The sequence below is a fragment of the Cricetulus griseus genome, chromosome 6 (genome assembly GCF_003668045.3).
Source record: "Cricetulus griseus strain 17A/GY chromosome 6, alternate assembly CriGri-PICRH-1.0, whole genome shotgun sequence".
Lineage (NCBI taxonomy): Eukaryota > Metazoa > Chordata > Mammalia > Rodentia > Cricetidae > Cricetulus > Cricetulus griseus.
The window spans coordinates 91,476,314-91,491,344 of NC_048599.1; positions in this window are offsets into that span (position 1 = coordinate 91,476,314).

Sequence of the window (15,031 nt, forward strand, 5' to 3'; positions counted from 1 at the left end):
AAAAAAAAAAAAAAAAAAAAAAACGAGTCTGAGATTATTATTATAGACTGAGATAAGAGCAGACTTAACAACTGAAAACCAGTGTGGTCGCCTGGGTGGATCCTCACAGTAGAAGATACAGTTGCAAAAATCAAATAAAGACTGGGGTTTGTTTGCAGGTTCTTGTCCTAAAATGCTCTGGAGTTGTATAAGATAGGAGGAAACTGGCTGAAAAGTAGACAAGAAACTTCTACTACTGTTGCAACTTTTTTATAAATCAGAAAGTAGCCCAAAACAAAAAAATTAATTTTTAAAATATTTTACTTAGCTGTAAAATTGACTACAGAGACCATCAAGCAGAAATGCAATGGAAAATATAGGTTAAGATTCCAAATGACCTTTAAAAAAAAACATTTCTTTATTGAATCTTTGGGAATTTGACATCACATACCCTAATTCTACTCACCTCCCAACCCCTCCATATTCTCCCCTCACCTCTACAGCACCCCCAAAAGAAATTTTTTTAAAAAAATCAAAACAAAACAACCAAGCAAGCAAAAACCAAAAGAAAAAACCAACAACAAAAAGAAACCAAAAACCTCTTCCCTTCTCCATCTTTTCCTCCTCTCCAACACATCTTCATTCCTCCTAGTGGCATTGGGAGAAGGTATATCACACAGTATACCCTTTTGATCAATCAGCTTTACTTGAAAATATTCATTGCAATGAGTCATGGCAATGAACTGGTCTGGTTCAAGGTCCCTGGTTTCTAGTACACCATCATCACTGGATCCTCAATGAAGCTCCTCTCAGATAACCCGTGGCCATCATGAGTCATGGAGATCCTTCTGGTATCATTCCACAAAACCAGTCCCTTTACCAGGATTGGAGCCCTCCAGCAGGTCCTAGATGGGATAGATGTTGGGGTGGGCCAACTCTAGGCCCAGCTGTTGGCCTGGGTGGTAATTGAGCTGGTCAGCCCAGGACACTGAGACTGCCCTCGTTCAGGCAAGGAGTGGAGCCAGCTCTCCTACACCCATCCAGGGTCAGTTCTCCCTTGCCTGCACTGAGGGTGGGATCATCTCTCCTGAGTATGGGGGGGCCAGCTCTCTTGCTGTAGTATTCAGTGAGGGGCAGGGTCAGCTATCCCAGAGCCAGAAATGGGCAGGGTTGGCTCAGTGTGGCCCTCCGATTTCACCACACATGGTTCCTATGGGCCCCTGGGGTGACATGGACCACCGATATCATCACAGACCCTGCTGCAGCAGGACCACAGACCCAGACATGGCACTTGGCAGCAGCTTGGGCCCAGATGACATCCTGGCACTGGGTGGAAGCACAGGCCACTGAGATCAGGATGGCTCTGGTGGCAGCCTGGCCCCAACACCAACAAAGCCACAGATTGCAGACCTGACGTTGGGCTTCAGCAACATAGATCATGCCCTCAGCTGCAGCTCTGGCCTGGCCATCACCAGTGCCTCAGGTGGTATAGTACAGAATACTCAGATCTGAATGGCCACTGCTGTAGCATGATCTTCTCCCACCAACATGAATTGAGGTGGTGGACTTGACCCTGGTTATTCACGTGACCTTCAGTAGCAACATAGGCCACAGACCTCAAACACCAACACGGCATCAGATGGCAGCCCAGACACCAGGAATCCCACCGGGCCCTCAGGGCAACAGGAGCCATGGACATCAACACAGACCCTGAGTGCTATAAGGCCATGGACCCAGACATGGCCCTTGGCAGCAGCCCAGGCCCAAAGGACACCACAGCCCCAGGTGACAGCACAGGCCACTCAGATCTGTATTCCCTGGCTGCAGACTGGCTCCCAGACTCCAACAAGGTCACAGGTTGTAGACAGATTCCAGGCCTCTGTGCGGCCCCTGGTGGCAACATGGTTCATGGCCTTCAACACAGACCCGGGCTGTGATAAGACCACCAATCCAGACATGGTCCTTGGCAGCAGCCCATGTCTGGCGACATGACTTTTTATTCTGAAAGCTTCCAATATAAACAATATAGACAGTTTTAAGTAAACCATCTTTTACCTTATATTTTACTGATGCATAAAGTTATATACATTGACAGAGTAAAATATAATGTTCAACATGTATATGCATTACATAATGTATAAGTCAAAGTGAACATATTTATCTTTCCAAAATATACATTATTTCTTCCTGGTAAAAACTTTGAAAATCCTCTATCTTTTGAATTTCATAGTATATTATTTCTGGTGAAGGGACCAGCTCCCCATTTCGGCAGCCATAACAGCCAAATACGTGCTCGTCTGACCTTGTCTTGGTCACTAGGAGGTCAGGTGCCTGCCTCGTGGCAAAGAACCAATCAGAAGTTAGCTGGTGATGCTATGCTTTACGGCTCTGGGTGAGCTTTATGGAGAAAGTGCACAGCAATGATGTGCAGAGCATAGCAACCACCCTGGGAGGGCCTATGGGCCATAACAACCAGTTGACCAATCAACACAGGGCAAACCCTCCAAGCCTGGAGGCACACCAATCCTGAGTCTATAGTTCAGTGTGTACCCCTAGACACTCCCCTTACACTGCCCTATAAGATCTCTATGCAGATGCTTCGAGCCATCTTTCCTAGCCACCCAGCTTGGTAGGTGGATGAATGACCCGAGCTAACATTAAACAACTCGTTAAACAACTACAATAAAGCCTCGTGGTGTTTTCGTCAAGCTTTTGACTCCACCTGGTGATTGGGGTGACCGAGGTCCTGGGCTGAGATCCTGGGGGGCCTGAGCCTCCGGGAATATTTCACTGGCATTTGTAGGTAACACGTTTATTAGCATATCAGTACTTTTTATAGCTATCTAAGTTTGTGTGGGTGTGCATTGAGTGGATGTGTGTGCTGTACACTTGTGCACACACAAATGTGTTTCCATTAATGGGGATTGAACCCAGGTCTTTATGGGTGCTAGGCAAGTGCTCTACCATTGAACTATACTGTCATCCTTAGCAACAGCAACTTAATACCCACTGATGAAGCTCATCTTTCCAGGTTTGGCTTACTTGAGTTTATGAAATTTAAAATTTTTATAAGCTCTAAAACAAAAGCAAATATTTGAAGTTCTTGATTATTGGACGAAAAGAGACAATTTTTAAATGATAGTGATACCTGGTCTGTTTAGGAAAAATTTGTTTAACCACAGACTTGATTTTGCTTGAATTTATTACCAAGCTTATACTACCATCTCAATAACAGAACCCCCAATTCAAGGAAATACTCAATGGTCAAATTTTGTCACCAATTGGTAACACCTCCTTGACTCCTACCAAAAAGATAAACAAGGAGAAGTTCTACTCAGGAGAAGGCATTTTTAAATTCAAGTACTTCAATATTTTCTATATTAAATAAACAAATACAATGATATATCTCTATAAGTCTAATGAATCTATACAAAAAGAAAGGACTCAATAGGAAAATACAGATGCTATGGACAGATAGTTCATAGAAAGTTAAATTTATAGGCTCAAATTATATAAGAAGACACTTAGTAACATTAGTGTTCAAATATAATTTGGAAAAAAATCCTCCAGATAAACATGGTAAACTGAAGCAAGAGCTCGAATTGCTAGTTTCATTTCCCTAGCACAGACAACTGCACCCTGTAATCTTTGCCAAATTATGAATGAACATCTGGGAGGAGGATGTGATCCAGGACTCTGTGTACAACACAAGCTCCTCTGTGCTTGTCAAACACAGGATCAGTGTTTCCTCTACAGGGGGAAGTTTACAGTGCAGATTATTGAGTGTATACTATACACATTGTTGAGCAAATATTGATTGAGCAACTGATTGTATCAATGATGGCACCAACAATATGACCCAATAACTCTGGGTCACATGGCAAGACAATACAAAAAATAGATTACATGCTATGTGTGACAAACATTTACAATTCAAATGCAGAGAGCCCAAGAAGAGTTACTGATGTTCAAGGAGGCAGCTATATCTCTCACTCATATGTTCAGTTCTTTATTGTATCTTCCATCTAAATTTGTTACTATAAAAAAATTCAGTTCCGAGAGGAGGGGATAAGGGGGAGGGGGAGGAGAACACGAGTGATCAGAAAGCTAGAGTTGGGGGAAGGACAGAGAAGGAGAGCAAGGAAAGAGATATTTTGATGGAGGGGGCGATTATGGGGTTAACAAGAAACCTGGCACTAGGGAAAATTCCAGGAAACCACAAGGATGACCCCAACTAAGAATCTAAGCAATAGTGAAAAGGCTACCTTAATGCCCTTCCTCTATAATCAGATTGATGACTACTTTACATGCCATCCAGTAGCTGCCTTCGTTGAGTAGCTGATGGAAGCAGAAGCAGAGATCTGAAGCTAAGCACTGGGTTGAACTCCTGGAGTACAATTGTAGAGAGGGAGGAGTGATAATATGAGCAAAGGGGTCAAGGCCATGTTGGGGAAACCCACAGATACAGCTGATCTGAGCAAGTGGGAGCTCACGGACTCCAGACTGACAGCTGGGGAATCTGCATAAAACTGAACTAGGCCTCCTGAACATGGGTGTCAGTTGGGGGACTTGGGCAGTCTATGGGCTGCTGGCAGTGGAACCAGTATTTTATCTCTATCGTATGAACTGGCTTTTTGGAGCCCATTCCTTATGGAGGGACACCATGCTCAGCCTAGATACATGGGGGAGGGCCTCGGTGCTGCCCCAAATGATGTTAACAGACTTTGATGATTCCCCCTGGGAGGCCTTACCCTCCCTGAGGCGTGGATGGGGGTGGGATGGGGAGATAGTGGAGGGAGTGGAAGGTTGGGAGGGAGAGGGAACTTGGATTGATATGTAAAATAATTTCATTGTTAAAACAATTCAGTTCATCAACCATTTCAAATATGGTGATACTAGTATCAAAGTGATGGCATGTCTGGTTGAACATCCTGAAGAATACATTGAAATCTAATTATACAAACTGAACTTAGGCTATCAGTCAGATAACCTCTGTGTGCTAGCTAGTTTTATGTCAACTTGACACAAACTAGAGTCATCAGAGGGAGACCCATTAGAGAAAATGCATGTAAGACATCTTCTTAATCAGTGATTGATGGGGAAGGGCCCAACCTATTATGGGTGGGTCCACCCTGAGCTAATGATCTCAGGTTCTATAAAAAAGCAGGCTGAACTAGACAGGGGAAATAACCCACTAAGTAACATTCCTCCGGGGCCTCTACATCAGTTCCTGCCTCCAGTTTCCTGTTATATTTGAGTTCCTGACTTCTTTTGGTGATGAACTGTGATATGGAAGCATAAGACAAATAATTCCTTTCCTTCCCAATATGCTTTTTAAACACCACAATAGTAACCCCAACTAGGACTCGAAGTTTCATTCGAATAAACTTGATGACTATCAACTAGGCATCAAAGGGGAAATTTTAAGAGTTTACCACTCTGCTAATCCATTGTAATATCTCTGATCTTTAAACTACACAGAATTTTTTTTTCTGAGAAGGGGTTCTCTTGGTAGCCCTGTCTTGGAACTTAATCTGTAGACCAGGCTGGCATTGAACTCACAGAGATCCATCTGCCTCTGCCTCCTGAGTGCTGGAATTAAAGGTATGCACCACCACCATCTGCCTAGAAAATTTCTTGATGACCACAAAAATCTCAAATGAAGGCCAAGTAAAATAGGCTTTGCAAACCAATCCAGAGAAGAAATACTGTTTTGATTCATACCTTTCTTCATTTTAGATATAAGCTATTGTAACCCTACCCCAAAGTAGCTTTTCCTCCTATCTTCAGTCATTCACCCTAAGATCCTATACAAAGATTTGTTCTAGTCATTGGTAAGCTGTTAGCTAATGACTGTTGAGCATTAGACAAAAATGTACTCAATTCTCAGTGTTCTCCAATGTGTTGGATTTTATTGAATCAGTACCCAGAGTCTTCAGCGTGTCAAAAATAATGATATTCCAGATTCCAGTTTTAGATAGAGACCTGGATAGTCAAGATAGGGAAAGGACACTGTGTAAGTTGTGGTAGTGTTAATTATGACTTTTAGAGAAGGAATTCAGTGCTAAATGCTGCATCTCAGTTCTCTTCTACGTAAACATGAACCTGCCTTGTTCTCAAGCTTCATTGACTGCTTGAAAACTATCTTACCAATTTTGCAAAGACAGAGTGCAAACAAGTCTACTAAAACTTAAGGCTGAAGCATATTTATGCTTTATAAATTAAATGAGAACTGTTTTTCATTCATTTTTATAATTTCCTCATTTCTAAGCAATTAGTAACATTAGTAAGCAATCTCTTCTTTGAGACTTTCATAATTAAAACCAAATCTGATAAGAAAATAAACATGGATGATGACGTGTACTTCATTTTGCTTTTTAAAGACTCTATAGAGTAGTCACAAAATAAGATTACTCAATGGAGGAGAAATTTCTGAATCAATTGCAGCAATCTCAGACAAAAAACGTCCCCCAAACTCAAATTGGGATATTTGAACTCGTGTGTGTGTGGGGGGGGTGTTAAACACCATATCTTAATTGAATTGAAATGATACTTAGGAGCACCATAAAAGTGGCCTTTCCCACCACCATATACTTGATAGACACAAGAGTTAGTGTAACAGATTTCTAAAGGAATTTTAGTACGTTCTTAATGGAATTATAACTCAAAACTTCATAACTTTCAACATCTAAAATCATCTTGACCTTTTCAGTAGAATCTAATCTCACATGATTCAGTTTACTTAAGTCCTGCCAAGACAAAAACACTCTCCCAGCTAAAAAGGCCTTCCAAAGGGAGTAAGTCTTCAAAGATTTTAAAGCAGCAAGATAACTTTTATAAACATACTTTTCAGATACTGAGTTTAAAGAGCAGCTTTAACTAGCTTTGAGTTATACCTAAGACACATCAATTGTGGAAGACTTTATGGACAAAAATAAATTACTCAGAACATTTACAGGTCAAAATTAAAATTAGTTGGCATCCTGAAAACATACATCACTCTTCACTATGAAGTACTAATTAAATACTATAGTAAATGCCCATCACTTAAATATGATCGTATTTCTCTGCCATAAAAGGAGATGATGCTGGGACATATCTCTGCTGCCTAGACAGTAGATGGCGAACTTCCTGTAAATGGATGTTATACTTATTGACATGTTAGAAGTTCTGCTTTGCTTCTTGGTTCCAATACACATTAATAACACCAAAACTGATTAATTTTTGGAATTGCTTGCAAAAACTTGGCCCTAAAGGATGCATTCACAACAACAGAACTACATGCCACTCACTGATCAACTCTTAAGCTTTACAAAGAGTTTACAAAGCTTTACAAAAGCTATTCCTCTTGTGTAATGTAACAAGTTAAGGAGTTTTGAGCTTTACTGAAGCTGGCAGCACTGAAGGCCTGACATCCTCTCTAATTTATTATTATAAAGTGTTTCTCAAGTTCATTTAAGCAATGGGTCAGAATTAGAAGGTTCTTGTGATGTGAGGTTAAAGGTGAGATAATTACAATAGATTGGCATGCTGAAAAATAAGTGTGGCTGGCAGGGCAACAGGAGGCAGAGTTGGTGAACTCTGTGACCAAAGCTCCCTGGAGAAATCAAGCAACCCCATAGCCTCATCTAGGATAATTGCAGCACTGAGTGCTCTGCCCAAAAGAGTTGATTCCCACACTCAAAGGGTGTGCCCTCTTGGAACAAGTACATGTAATGTAAGCAAATGGCAGAAATAGCATCAGGAATCCCTTTCACAAAACTTTCTATGGTAGGAAGGAAGACGTGAAAAGATGGAAGTGTTTCTCCAATCTCAAATTTCAGATTACAAACACATAAAGTAGTCCCAACCAGGTTATCAGTACTGTTTCAGACATTAACAGCTAAACATCTCAAAGCATTATTTGTAATAGACGTTACACAGAGCAATCATTTCTTGTGTGAACCATGTATATATAAATCCTTATATGAAGACAAGTTAACCATGGTTTTAAAAAAAAGAAAAGAAAAGAATACTGCCAGGAAAGCTATGTGAAAATTTTGAGTTGTTTTGGATGAAAGTCATCAAAAGCAAAACTGAACTTGAAAGCAGTTCATGATATTGACCAAAATATAAGGACTGCAATGTTGGGTTAGTGATATCACTTAAGCCAAAATTATAATACACAGAGCAACAGAGATAAGATGTTGGTGATACAGCAAGAAAGTCAATTTTGACTGGAAAATGAGGGGGAAACAGAAGTCAAGCCACTTGGATTCTGATCTCAGCTGTCACTTAAAGTCTGTTCCCACATTGCAAAACATGCTTTTTTCTTTCTCCATGTTTGTTACTTAAAACATACTATATAGAATTTTAGACATAGAGAAAAGGATTACCAGCCTACAATCCTCATCACCAAGGAACTAGGAAACAAGAAGGACTCTAAGAGAAAAATTCATGGACTCCGGAGAATGGGAAAGAGCAGGATCTCCTGAGCTTATTGGGAGCATGAGGAGTCCATATCTAGTGGCTGATGGAAGCAGATGCAGACACCCACAGCTATACACTGAATTGAACTCTGGAACCCAGTTGCAGAGAGGGAGGAATGAAAATCAAAGAGGTCAGTACCAGGCTGGTGAAACTCACAGAAACAGATAGCCTGAACAAGGGGGAGCATATGGACCCCCAGACTGCTGTCTGGGAGGCCATCATAGGAATGATCCAGACCCCTGAACATGGATGTCAATGAGGAGGCCTCCGCACTCTATGGGCCCCTGGTAGTGGATCAGTATTTTTCCCTGGTGTAAGAAGGGACTTTGAGAGCCCATCCCCCATGAAGGGATGCTCTCTTTGCCTGGACACATCAGGGAGGGCCCAGGCCCGGCTCAGGATGATGTGGTGGACTTTGGGGATCCCCCACAGAGGGCCTTTCCCTCCCTGGGGAGTGGAGGGGGGATGGGTTGGTGGACTGGTGGGGGGATTGGGGGAAGGGCAGGTAGAGGGAGAAGGGATTAACGTGTGAAGCAAGCTTGTTCCTAATTTGAACTAATAAAAAATAAAAAACAAAACACACTATATCTCAAATTAAAATACTAAGACAAAATTCATATTCCAGAAACAAAATTGCACTGCTGTAATAAATGCTTCTTTTGAAGCTCTGGTTAAATAACTTGGAGGTAGCTGGATTTCATGAGCAGTGAAAATTGAGCATTGATGCTCATCTGTCATCTTTCTCCGTCATCTTCTCAACCCTATCCCACATTGCTGAAGGTGGAGAAGAAAAGCAAAAGCCTCAAAAATGCTCAGTGTACTGAAAGGTCATAAATGATACAGACTCAGAACAACCTTTTAGTTTTCACAGGCTTAGCCTTTCTCTTGCATTTGTCCTGTCTTTCCAGGATACTGTCATCAATCTACTTAGACAAATAAGCAAGAAACATAAAGATGCCAATACAAAGTTCTTCCTCTCCATCATATTTCACACCTGGTCCTAATTCACAGGTAGCTTACTTTCACTTATGTTTCACTATCCTTGCCAGTGTCTTTACCATATCACAGCTGGGTGGCAACATGAGTGGGCCCACCCGCTCTTTTGGTCTGCTCTCTCCACCTTACACAGCTACCACAGAAATTTATGTACAACATAAATCTGACCCACAGATTCTCTGATTAAACTAACACGAATGGCCTTACCCTTGCTGACAGGTTAAATTACAACCTCCTTAGTAATATGTTATCATCACAGGCTTACATGATCTAATCCTAGACTGACTTTCCATGACACATAGTGTTTTTGTCATATTCCTTGTGGTATTCACAGGTAGCAACAAATTCTCCAAAATTAACAAATGTCACTTTGTTATGATAAATATTTCTGCCAAAAGCTGCCTGAGCCCCACCACCATGTGTGTGCTTTACGCCAGCCACCTGCCGGAGTTAGGCCCAAATGAATACACAGAAACTTGTATTACGTACAATACTGCTTGGCCAATGACTAGGATTTCTCATCTGTTAGCTCAGTCTCAATTATCATACATCTATATATTTTATAAGACTTATCTTATTGGACGCCTTATTGGTGTCCCTCCTTGTTGGTGGATCACATCGTGCCGCTGGAGCAGGCAAACAGGTAAAAGGGGGTCCTTCCTGTTTCTCCTTTGTTTAAATATGAGTCTCCTTGCTATGTCACTTCCTGCCTGGATCAGCACTTCTTTACTACATTTCCCAGAATCCTCTTTGACTCCTAGTCCTGTCTACTTGCTGTCTCATAGGCCAAACAGTATTTTATTTAACAATCAATAAGATAAACATACACAGTACATTCCCCATCATCATTTAGTATTAAACAAATCAAATAATAATTGTCACAGGAAAGTTCACATTGCTGACTCAGTACATATGTAGATGTAAAGGTCTATCCTGTTTCTGCAGCTCTCTACTTAGCAATCTGTTCTCACCTAACAGCAAAAGGCTTCAACTTGCCACACAACCCTGCAGTTGCTTCTGCTTCTCTGGATGATGTTAGGCTACACTCCTTTTAATATGCACTTGGTACACAGGATGGAAGCATCCTCCTTATCTTCCTCATTGTTCTGGGCTCCCCAAATATCCTGTTAAAAAACATCTAGAACTTAACTGAAGAAAACAGGAAGCTATTTCATCCTTTATTTGTAAATTATACATAAATACAAATACATGGTATATACATATATATAAATCACAAAAGCTTTACATATTAATGGAATCCCATTTTATGTAGATATTCCAGTCCCATTGTCATTGACTTCATGTCTCATGCCTAGAATACAAAAAGCAATCAATAATAATAACTGTTATTAATAAAAGGCTGTCTAATCTTTCCAATATCATGCAATATTAGGGAGTAGGTAAAACTTACAAAAGCTGTTTCTTACACAGAAAGAACATAATCAGTTACATAAATTTTACTCAACATCATCAAAAATATATTGCAACCTTTGTTTTTCCATATTCAAAATATAATCAAAGCCTTATCATTTATTTTAGTCAATATTCTCTAAATTAACACATAGTTAATCACATAATATTAATATTTTTATAGTGTTATGAAATATTTGGTTCCTTCTATCATTTATTTAAAAATAAAACTTGGGAATAAATATTAGGGAATAAAACTGAGAGATCCACAGAATGACTGAAACATGATCCTGCCTCTCTCCATTTCTCAGATTGAAGGACCTGCACAACTCTTTGGCCCCACCCTTTCCTCCCATGTGTGTGTCTTTTTATCCCTCTGAGTAAGGCAGGAAACTCTTTGGTCTATCCCAGCCAGCAGAAGTTGGACTCCCCTCTCTGAACTGAGGTCAGACTCTATTGGTGGTCTCAGAGTAGTCAACCCAAACAGATCTCCCCCAACAATAAAATAACAATATATTACACTATTATGGTTATTAGATATCTAGTATACTTTTCATGGGTCACATATGTAGATATCATCTTAATTTGACTGTTCTGCTAAGATTATTCAGTTGCTTGCCATCAATTTACCTAGAAACAAGCTGAAATATGCACAGGATACTTCCACAGTGATTGGATCTTGGAAACATGATAAAGTCTCTTAATTTTATAGCAGGATAAGAAGGTTTGAAGTTTTGTACATACACACACACACACACACACACAATGTGTGTACATATATACGATATGTACATAAATATATATTTGTATATATACATATAAACACTATGTTGGTAGAAGTGAGACCTCATCAAGTGTTGTCATGTGTATATAAAAGAAAACATGATCTTTCTAGTAAATCCAAATCTAAATTTCTTTTATAAGTAATCACCAAATATATAAATGTAATATTAGTAAGAGAATTTGATCATGTGCTTAATGGATATATTGAAAATTACAAATGCATTTGACATTTTCCTTAAATACATATATGGACAGGAGGGCTAAAGGAATATTGCTCTATTGAACCAGCTGAATTTGGTTCAATGTCACTTCGAAGAGTCACTGAGCTTACCCTATATGCAAAGTACAAGAAATAGAAGAAATTCAAAGCCTATGTTCTCAGAAATTTTAAATAGGGTATTATTTATGGTTTGAACATAAACAACATGTAATAGAGAAGAAACTTGAAAACAATTTTACAAACAGCAACTTGACTGACGGGTTGTTAAGGAGCTGACATCCAGTGTTAGAAAGAATACAGACAATAGTTTCCAGCTAGAACACAATGCACTAATTCAAGGATAAAGCAAAATAAGCCAGTGGTAAGCATAAAAAAAATGATAGGATTATCTTCTCTAGGACCCTTTTGTTGTTATGTAATGTTGAATAGGAAAATCTTTAGTTTTCATTGGAGACATTTTCTCCCATTCTTATACCCATATTTGTAACACAATAAATAAAAGACCCAGAGACGGATTTTGGGGTTCAATTTTCAAGCTGAAGATCAAAAAAGCAAAGCAGCCAGCCACTAGCTCTTACCGATACCTCAGCTCAGACCAAAGGGGCCATCCTAAGGCTGCTCCCAACTTCACTGTTCCTCAGATACACTCAGACTGCTGTGTGCACCACCACCACCTGGCTTCTATGGCTAACTAGTATAGCTGTTTTGCTATTTTGATCTCCAGTGGCTTTAATAAATCATAAACAATATATCACCACACATTTTTTTCTGTGTCATATAACTTACTACATTCTACTTTTAAAAGTATTTATGTATCTATCTCCTAGAATCTCTGAAGACATGTACTTGGTTGATACCATCTTTGAATTCCCATAATTTGAATTCAACATTAAAATGAGCTTACACATATATTTTTCTCTGTAAAACATTTTTGTCTTACACGACACAGACTCATTTAATTTTCTAGTACTACACAAGTTCTACAGCAGAAGTTATAATTCAAGAAACAGGTTTGAGCCCTGCTCCCCATGAATACTGTGCTTTATGTTTGTTCCAGGGTACGTGTAAAGAAACATTTTATGAAGAGCAATTCTACTAACCCTGCAGTTCACTAAACAATATGAGACTTTACAATCGGGCTCTCTGAAAGCACGTATGATCTGTTGTGTAAAACAACTCTACATGAATGGCTCTAAGACAATGCAAAGTCAATTCTTTTGAATGCTTATGACAACCCAAAGTATTCAAAGTCTAATAAATGTAAACAGCTTGAAGGGAGAAAAAAACTGTGGGAAACTGTAGGAGTGGTGGGTGGGGTGGGGAAGTGCTGATCCTCAAGATTCCCAGAAGTTTGCATGGACCAAGCTGACGTGTGTCATAGCTGAGGCATTACAAACAATAACAAGTGCTTCTTTTACAGCCCAGACTCCCTACTACAGAATTACATTTGAAGAAGAAAACACAGGCAGCAAAGTCTTCAGATGAATTAAGCTAGAAATGACTTGTAGAATCACGGCTGAACACTTTCTGTAGATATTCCCAAGAGAAGAGTTTGAGTACCATTTAGTCTCTAATATTTAGCCCATAATTAGGGAGAATGTACACATTAAGCTACATTATGTTAGCAACTATCTTGTTCTGCACACTTCATCCTTGTGAGAATTTCTGATCAATTTCATAGTTTATGCTAAGCCTTAGTAAAATATATTGTGTGAACTGGAAAGAGAGCTCAGCTGGGAAAGGCCCTTGCTCCACAACCCTGACAACCTGCACCCACTTCCCAGAACCCACTTAAAGGTGAAAGGAGAGCACTAACTCCAAAAGTTGGCCTCTGACCTACACACACACACACACACACACACACACACACACACACACACACACAACACACACACACATTCCTGCACACTCACATGCAAGTACACACAGACACACACCTTATATTTTTAAATGGTTGTATTAGAGAGATCAAGGGGGTACATGGGAGGACGGAACAGAGGGAAAGAGAGGGGGCAAATGATATAATTAAGAAATAAAAAGTATTTAAAATCTAAGTATTTTTTAATGTATTACAATGTCACTTTCTCATTATGTCTGTCTTCATGCATAAAGCAAAATACACACATGACTCATTTGATTCTAAATTTGGGGGCTTCTTTCATTAAATAGCTACAGAATTCTCGAAGGTTAGCCCATTATTGACTCTTTAAGATGGAAGAAATAATCTTGGGGAAAAATTACACCCAATCCTACCAAAGAATATACAACAAGCATTCAGATGTTGTCTTATGAAGACCCTCCTCGACAGAGGGTAGACACATTCGTCTCACAAGAAACTTCCCAGTGGTCAGCAGAGCTGCACTTTGTGTGGGAGATATTTTAAGCTGTTGTTCCCACACTGCCCAGTAGCCTATGGAGCATCACAGAGCACAACATTACAGACTACACTCCAGTGTCCGCTCTTTAGAGGAAGCAGGGTGTCAGGAGGAGAAACAGCAAGCTCTCCTAGATTACAGATACCTTGGAAGAGGAATTGCAGACTTTTCCCTTTCCACTGTATGTTCTGTTTCTACAGTGTATCTTAGCATTTCTGCTGTGTGACTCTGCCACACCCAGCTTGGTTGCAACAATTAAGCTGCTGAGAGCAGGGTCACTAACCCCGGCACATCAGTCCAGCAGTGCTTAAAAAAAAAAAAAAACCTCCTCAGGCTTTTGCAGAATGACACAAATTGTGAAGACTAATCTTTTCAAGCACTTCGTTTTTATTACGAAAGTATGTGGTAATGTCGGTTCAAAGTTGGTGGCCGATAAAACGGCTTCTGCCTGGATGGGAAAGAGACACCAGCTGACCCTTGGAACTCACAGGGGCTCTTGTTGCTCAACTTGGGAAAAGTGGGAAAGTGTAATCTTTAGCAGAGCTCGTACTCCCTCTAGTGATCACTAAGTGAAATGTAAACACTGCCTACTGGGTTCTGCCGAGCTTCTGTGTCCCCACACCTAGACTATAAACCTAAATTGAATGTAGCAGATACAAAGTAAGCTATACTTTTCAAAGAATTCGTTGAAAGAGAAATTCACAATCATTTGGTGCTACATTAATTTTTTATTTTTTGTTCAATATGCATATCTTTAAATTCATTTCTTCATATATAGGACGAAATTACCCAATAAAAA